General features: G+C 40.7%; 1 pseudogene; it reads left to right on the forward strand.

Moving 5' to 3' along the window:
- Nucleotides 1–7,479: 7,479 nt before the first annotated feature.
- On the forward strand, nt 7,480–8,808 carry LOC135698174 (uncharacterized; annotated as a pseudogene).
- Nucleotides 8,809–9,211: the final 403 nt, after the last annotated feature.

The raw sequence follows: 9,211 nt of genomic DNA on the forward strand, positions 1-9,211 counted from the left end.
AAGAAGAATGATGTGCAACCAAGTGGTATAAAAGCTTCAAAGACTCCTCCCATTATGAGTAGTTTGCTATCAAGTAGCGACACTGGCTCTTTTCCTTTTGCGTACACGGCGAATGAGAACGACCCAAATTTGAGTTTAGTTCACTCATAATCGCCAAAAGTGCAGGAACTCAGCGATGAGTAAATTTGTGTCATGGTTTCCTGTGGAAAAACCTAAAAAATCTGCCAGAAAATGAAGAAATTGACGAAAATTGTATTCAAGTCTCGGAGTAGTACCAATAGACTGAGTGAATCCAATCTTTACTTTTCTCAAATTCGGGAATTTTTCCCTGGAAAATCCTGGAAAAACCTGGGAAAACATGAGGCAAATTTTCTCATCGCAGAGTTCCTGCACTTTATTTCTTATTGTTGAGATAACTAAACTCAAATTTGGGTCGTTCTCATTCGGCGTTATATCACCTTGAAAGATATCGGCGCCGGTGGTTAGCGTGATTATCTCCAACCCCAGCAGGCCTGGGTCCAATCTCAGTCGGCGCCACCGGCATGTTCTAAGGCATAAATCTCTGATCACGCCTTCCTTGGGGAAGTAATGCCGTTGGTCCCCGGTTGAGTTGATGGGTCGATTGGTAGGGTCCAGGTGTGGGAGCTGCCTCCCTGGCGTCGGTACCATTGGAGCTCAGTACGGAAAACAAATCCCGCGTAACTTTCCAATAGGACCTATCTACATTGATCGATTCTCTTCATCGACACTCTCTTTCGTAAATAGCTCGGCTTCACAAATGTTTCCTGCCGTCTTCGTAGAATTAGATGCTAGATTGTTGCTTCTTCCATCGAAAATATCCGGCCGTGGCGATTCAAAGTTGATCAAGGTTGATCAAAATAATTTGTACTCCTGCTTCCAGTTTGATGTAGATTCATGTACATTTTGTGTGATAGTTGGTTCTGAATATGGACAAACAGGCAGATGAATTCTATTCGTACTCTTTACTGTAATAAGCTTGGTGGCCCTGAAAAGAGCCGTTTTGTTGCCAATGTTGATGACGATTTAACCTCCGAAACCAAACAGAGTGCGTCTCTGTCACTTCAAAACGTAGATGACATCCATGGTGTTTAGTGTAGGTGACAGCATAACGGATCTCATTTTTCAGGAGCATCTTCTGCACACCTCGTAAATCAGACCGGAGATACGTCAGACATCGCCACGGCGAGCCAGACGACGGATGGTAGTTATCTCGAAGAATTTGCGTTTGGTTCTGAATATGGCGATGAGTGTGCAAAATATTACGCAATTCCATCCTCCCTATTCGCACGCTCCCGAGGATCGGAGGCGAATGCCACTTCGACTTGTTTCGTCTACTTACTACTCTCTGACGACTGTGCTCGGGAAGCAGCATATGCATGTAGGTAATTAGTGGATTTGTTAGTTAATTCGACGCTTTTGGACAACGCTGGACATTTACCAGTTTTTCAATAGTATCTTGTTGAAAATCAACATTCGGAAGCATTGTAGCGATGCGAGATAGATTGGTGATAAAACTATTGAAATTGTACCAGAGGCAGCTGAGTTATTAACGTTCAAAATCTTTCTTAATTTGTTACATGTTCCATTTTCGGTTTTCACAAAGTGTACCCCCATATAGAAATCAAAGACGTAGTCCTACGTCAAAAGTTGATGAACAAAGAAAGAATGGTTTTTCAGCAAGTAAGAGCGTACTTATTACAGTATCCTCTGGCTAATCCGACAAACTTGTGCAGCTAGTACTGCATAATGTACAATTTGAGTTACTAGCTTAAAAGAGTACAACGATAGTACAACCACAAACGAAGTGACAGACGGAGCGGCTCGAAAACTTTGGTGACGAACCTGCTATTGCAATTTTTCAGTGTACCACATGGCAACACTACTACTAGATTGAACTAGCATTTTAACCGAATGTACTAGAATGTTTTGGTTCTATCTCTTTCACTCTACTCAAAACTGAAATGCATAAAAAAATGACAAAATGATACGCACTCTTTGCACACTGTCAAAGAATCATTGTACACAAAATCAACTTTGTTCAAATCAAAACAAAAAAACTAACCCATCTGGTGGATGATGGCACAAGCTTCCAAGAAAATTCTATTACAGTGAACCACATTATTTTAATGGATTTCTTCGCCAGTAAGTCGTCTGTCACTTCGTTTGTGGTACAACGGTGTAGTTTGTACGTCTGTCGAAGGTCAATTTCAGCCGTTTACTTTACTTATCCCGTAGGAGAAACACGGGAAAGTAAACCTTCATTGCACAACTATGTTCAAAGCAATATTCTGAAGGCTGATCAAATTCAAGAGCAAAATAGAACTGAAGAAATCAAAGTATTTTGATTGCCATTCGATGATATAAGATGAAACTCATTCAATCGGTTCAATTTGTATGGTTTTATTGAATTTCACCACGAAATTCATGAATTCGCTCTTTTCATATGGCATTCTTGCCTGTTGTTTGACATCCACACATGGTGAAACAAAAATTTTGTTTCTCATACAGAAACACCGTTGCGGTGGTGAAGGAGAAACCCTTTGTTTACGTTGTGTGACGACATCTACTATTTGCAAGTGGCTACGTGAAACTAAGGTTATCTGTCATCCTGCCGGGGACTTGGAAGAGGCTGACAGAGCAGCAAATAAAGGTCGACAGCGAGAGAAAGCTACAAACAATGTTCCAGCACACGATATTATCGAATGGAGTAAAAGTGAAATATGTCAAATACATCAGTCAACTTGGGATGGATCAGCAAGCAATATAACTAGGATTGTTAAACCATCAGTTTTTGGATGGATGGACCAGAAGGACAGAAGAGACCAAATAGTTCTTACGAGGCTTCGACTCGGACACACCTGGCTAACAAAACACCATTTGTTCGAAAGGAAACCGCAAGAAGTTTGCAATACCTGTAACAGGAACCGAACTGTTCATCATATCCTCATCGGCTGTCAGCAGTTCAACTCACAGCGTCACGATGTGGATTTTCCCGACGACGTAGAATTTGTATTAAGAAACAATAAGGATGCGGAAGTGAAAGTAATAAGTTTTTTGAAAAAAATTAGAATGTATAAGAAAATTTGAAATGTATATGTATATTTTGTGAACACTAATTATTAAATTTTCAGAGACGAATGCCCTTGAAGGGTAAAGTCTCTTTAAACAAAAAAAAAACAATCTTGTACAGATAATTCCTTTAATTTTCCTTCAGAAATCCATTGTTTACAACAAACCAGAAATTATTATACTGCTTTTGATTAAAAAAATCACTGATTCTGTAACAGCTCCGGTTATTTCAAACGTACAAATACACATACTGACAGCAGACTTGAATGAGTATGTGGAATTGAGGAGATCTCATTTTATTTACCATTGAGACCCAAACACCACTTCACACTCCACTCCACTACCTGTTATATATGGGCCCTATAATGGCCTACTGCACCTTATTCTGCGAAAGAAAACATTGCTTTTTTAAGCGATGCTTGCGTACTACGCTCAACTTTAAAAATGTCGTAAAATTCTGCAGCGAGCAACATCAATATTACCAAGGTCTTTTGAGCTTGAGCTTGAGCTTGAGCTTGATTGACCGCCCACGGTTGCTACTCTGTTATTGCCAGATCAGCTGTAATTACACAGAGAACCAATAGACGATGCTTGGGACTAGCAATCATCCTCAATGTGTAAAAACTGGTGATCTTAAATTAGGCAATACCAGCGCCGGCCGCGCCCGAACACAGGTCAAGAAAGGAATGGGAAGGATTGTGTTGACATGACACTCGCTTTGATGGAAGCCGAGAACACCTCTGCACTTCCACGAGGAATCACTGGGATGTTGGATAAGAGGGTTGGGTTTGCAGCAGGGTTCGTTTTGGTAAACGATAAGCTGAATTAATGTCCTAACGATCATATAACGCGAAGGAGCTTGGGACTAAACCCACGGTCTTCTGCTCAGTAAGCAAAAACGTTTGCCACTAGGCAGACGAGCACCTTTTTAATCACCGAGCTGCTGTTATTACCATGTAGTCATATTAACAAATAAAACGATTGACGAATCTTGATTGTGGATGGGCCTGAGATTAGACTCATGATGTTCTGCTCAGTAAGCAAAAACGGTTGCTCTAAGGCCACCGAGCCCCTCATATCACATAATACCGTTGCTCTAATTTTTGTATCCATTCAAACCCGGAACCAACGACAACAACGAGTTTCGCAAAATACACGATACACAAGCGATTTTACTATAAATCTCTTTGATATGTAAGGACCTGGGACCGCGTTTTTCTGCTCAGTAAGCAGGCCACTGTAACCGACGATCTTTCAAATCCGAAAACTAAAAACTACGAAAAAGTACTTAGGCCTTCATTAAGTTCCACTTTCACGCGACGTACAATGTTTCAATTTGCTCTTTACGTATTGTTCAGGCTAGGCCCTTTTCAAAATTTACGCGAGAAATACGCACAATCGTCACCTACCACGCAAAACTGGTTCCAAACGACAACAAAGGCATAAGCAACGATGGATTGTTGAACTTTGCTGGCTCCGGTGGTGTAGTGTACAGCAAAAAAATGTAATATCGATCAACGTAATTCAAGCTGATGTATGGAATAATGATGTAATTGTAATTTTGTAATTTATCAGCACACACCCTGGTCGACCACTGTAAACCAAGCGTTTTCGGTTTTTGTTTCTGGATCTTTAGTTGCCTCTGTGATATACTTACTTGCGGCATACTATTTTGGGAGTGTATATGAGCGTGTACCATGTACGGTAGCTCATCTCTCATCGTGATGGTGGGACATAGTAGACAAATTAGAGAGAAAACAAGGAGGTATTAGTATTAGTTATATGTAAACAAACAAAACAAAAGTTAGATAATGCGGCACTGTAACTACTACTATTTTAGAGGTATGTTTAACTCAATGTTTCAATTGAGGCAAACTATCTATCTTACAATTACAAAAGCAAACCTAAACTTACAATTATATGCAAATGCAAAATGAAACTTGACAAATCATCGTCAATTCCCTTATTCCAGGGCAGGGCCTGACGATTTGAATCTAATTTTGATCAGTGAACGGGCACCATATGGTACATTTTCTCACCATGAACCTATCATTTCCAGCCTATCTGAACTATTTAATAAATGGAAGCCATAACATGGGTTACGCTCCCCCTAAGCGGGCCCTCCGCATCCTGTCTCTGTCTTATCTCAAATACAAAATGCCAATGGTATGAATGTATCTATATATAACTTGGAAATGACGTACAATCAAATAAACCCGTAACCCACTCACTTGGTCGGGCTTCAGAATCGTCCAGTGAACAGTGCACTCTACACTCCAAGTTCCCTTTTTTCAAATTTACCGCAAATTTGATATTTTACCCATTGAGTGTTGATTAGTCACAATGAAACATTGTGACAGAAGTTGAGGTTACTAGTGTATTAAATAATCTAGGTCCTATTTAGGAAACCAAATCTGGCCAACGCCCACCCTAAACCTAAACCTGTTCTAATCCACCTGAAATGACTAACGAATGGAAGACTTTGACTACCCAGCCATGCAATAGTCTCGTTCCGTGCCTTATGGCAACTTGATGATTCTATTGCGCTCATCTTCTGGCACCACCCAGGGGAGACTTGGTCATGTACCCAATGCTTAACTTATCTCCATTCCACTCAACTACTCGCAATTTCGTGTGATATAGTGGGCGGAATATTATTATATGAGACAATTCAATGCAGACGTCTTTCCAAATTTGGCAGATCGACAGGTAATCGGTGAGTTACCACGATAGTTGCTATTCAACAACTCGACAACGTCCCATCGTCAACACCTGCTATGAGAATTTCCCATAGCAGACGCCAACGAAATGAAATCATCAAGCTATCGATCAACTACCCTGGTTATCGCCTGGTACCTTATAGCACGATGCTAGGAGGCGAACCGGAAGAATCGATGAGCTACCTCCCCCTCAATATTACCAAGGTCTTTTGAACTTACAAACCAATCGTTTTAAAAACGATTTTCTATTGGGAAGTTTCGTAGAAAAATTTGAGGAACTTCCGTGCTCATGGAAGGACACCCTTCGTGATTTAAAATTGGATGATGACCGATTTGTGTACGCTGAAAAGAGTTCATACATAGGATACTCGTATAGTGCAGGCAATTTTTTGTTCTTAAACCATGATGAATACGGAGAAAACTGCTTTGTGCTGAATATCGTGTTACTACTCTACAACATTTCGTCGAAAACAATTGTAGTTTTTGGAAATGAACTCGCAATAAACAACATAGCGAGGTGTTTTGGAGATAAAGAACAACGACGAAGACTCATCAAAGTTACTCTGCAAACCAATTGAAGATATCATTGACCGAACACCGATTGCTTCTTTCGAAGAAAATCATAAAAAGTACCTATTTATCAAGCATTCCATACCACCAATTCCAATTAAGGACAATAACTAAGCACTATGGACCAATTAGTTGCATACAAAGTTTGTGACTCCTCTCGCCGTAAAAGACACATCATTATCGCTACAACAAGTATTGAGAGTTTGCTTGAACATGGTATGTACATATTGATCACTCATAAATCAAATTCAAATCGACTCATTTTTCTAGTTTTATTGTCTCTAGGATCCCACACTATCGATCGCCTATTTTCACACGTAGTACTGGAAAACGATGGATAACTATCCAGTGACTTGGCCTTGAGTGCATTCAATAGAGAACTGCTCATGTTATTGGAGACAGGAGAGACATGGATGCCGGATGGTTTGTACACCACCGAAAGTCATACACTGGAAAATGAGGAAGGTACGTTGGTTTTCGAAGATGTGTTTATTTTTCCTACGTTCTGACTTACTTGAAAGCGCGTTTGATACTGTGTCCGCGAGGGTCAGCAATTTCTTTTGATCGAGAATTGCACAATAGTGATGGTAATTTGCACGATACTGCTGGTAATTTGCTACAGGATGACCTGCTGGATACATTTTCGTCAATAATATTGTGGTTCCCGAGAAATTCTAGCAAAAGCTTGATTTGCTCAGCTGTCACTCTTTTGTGCGCAAGGGTATGTGACTGATAGTTGACTCGAACGAAATCTTATATTGCTTCAAAAATTGTCTTTAAATATTGACGTTACCCTTTTTAAAGCTTCAACTCGTTATTACCTATATGTATTTCGGGCCAGTGAATCATAATTTCACTTAAAACAGTTGCAAATCAACAAATAAAAAAAATTACTTGCAATCGTACATAGTCAACAACCCATCAGTTACCCTTCACCAAACAAAACAAAACAAACTGTCAACTCATTTTTCCTAGCGGCTTCATTTGATTTCTGCTGTGCCCGTTCGACGTCGACTTTGAATCGCAGGTAAAATATTTTTCGTATCAATTCAAATGAAATGCATTTCATTATAAGTGTTTCTTTTTCAGATGTGCCATCATGCATATGTCTCCAACTTTTGTAGGACTGGAGGGACGGGAGGTTGACTACGAGGTAGAATTTCTGGAGGAGGAAGCAGAAGCAGGACCATCAAATGTGCAGCAGACAAAACGATCGTTCCAGGATACACTGGATTCTGCTTCGCCCGGAAGTCCTGGAAGTGAAAGTGAACAAGCGGAGCCAAAACAAATATTTCGATTCCCAGCAACTGTATTCATCAGAAACTTCAAGGGCCACAAAAAAGGTCCTTCTGTGGGAAAAGTGCAAGTGAACTGTGAATCAGCTGAGGAGGTAATGCAAACTGTATGGGATTACTGTGAAAAGTTCATTCGCAGAGAGGCCGTGTTTGAATCACTCGCTGGTGGAGATGCTGATCAATTTACCGTGCACTGGAATGATGATTTGAACCCAGAAGTCGGCGATATGGATGAGTTCATCTCCTTCCAAGATAAAGCCTCGAAACGCACGTTTAAACCATTACAGTTGCTAGAATAGCCAGACAAAATGCAGAAATTTCTGAACAGAGATATTAACGTGTTTGTGCACATTTATTCGGAGTCGGTGACCTCAACCGCTATGTACGAAACACTGCGAGTACAGCTGATAAAACCGGAGGAGCGTGACCGAGCAGGAGCAGCAGCCAACCAGGCAAACAGTAATTTGTCCACTGAGTTGAATGAACTCTACAAGCTATCCTACATTTCATCGGACATCAACTGGTCTGTATGGGCTTCGTACTTACTGACCAAAGACGCGCTTGAACGAGAGGAATTGAAGTTCCGAGGACCTCCCCAACATCTGATACATTTGTTCCAGACGGTTCCCTCATGCTCTCAAAACGTGCTGAATCACACTCGTCAGGATGTATGCATTGCCCAAAATGTTAATTCAGGGTATAAACAATTGTTGGATGGCCTGCAAGCAGATTTGGACCAGCTTATGACATATGCTAAGGCGATGCAATTGCGCTTGACCGCATTGCAAACGATGCAGGCAACTAACACTTCATTGCTAGCAGATGTGTCTGGCAGTATTGCTGTATCTGAAGATAGCTTTGGGCAGAAACTCGCCGAGGAAGTGACCGACTGCTTGGATGTCGACCATCAATAACGATTTGCTGATCCTGATTCCGAACGATTCCATACGCATTCGGGACGACCAACTGATTGAAGCTGTTGCTTATTGAACATCTCTTTGTTTTGAGTTTATGAAATAAAAAAAAGGTGAACAACATTTGATTATTTGATTTATTGTTTATTAATCCTTATTACGTACATTCTCAAATCCCAATGATTCGATATTTTGACTTAGTCCGTTTGCCGGATTGAATTTCCCACCTGGCAGATATCCGCATTTGCGGAATACACGAGTGCAGTTAAAGTTCGTGAATGTATTTAACGTCGCAGAAATGGTAGTTGTGAGATCCGAAGAGCTATTTTCTACGTAGACACGTTGTAGTTTTTTCTTGCAGTATTCAAAAATATACTCGATTGGATTGAAAAACGGTGTATACGGAGGCAAAAAGATAACATGGATTCCCAATGACCGGAGGTACTCAACTATTCGTCGATGGCAGTGAATTCTAGCCCCATCCAAGATCCAGACCGAATTAACTCCAGGGTGTCGATAAATTTCTCCATTGTTGACAAAGCTACGACAACATTCAAAGAACTTTGCCCTCGTGAAAGTTCCTTCCGTCAAGTACGTGTTCTTCATTCCTGTCTGGCCCAAG

The sequence above is a fragment of the Ochlerotatus camptorhynchus genome, unplaced genomic scaffold, assembly GCF_037179485.1.
Source record: "Ochlerotatus camptorhynchus isolate MF236.1 unplaced genomic scaffold, CSIRO-AGI_Acam_v1.1 ptg000083l, whole genome shotgun sequence".
Lineage (NCBI taxonomy): Eukaryota > Metazoa > Arthropoda > Insecta > Diptera > Culicidae > Ochlerotatus > Ochlerotatus camptorhynchus.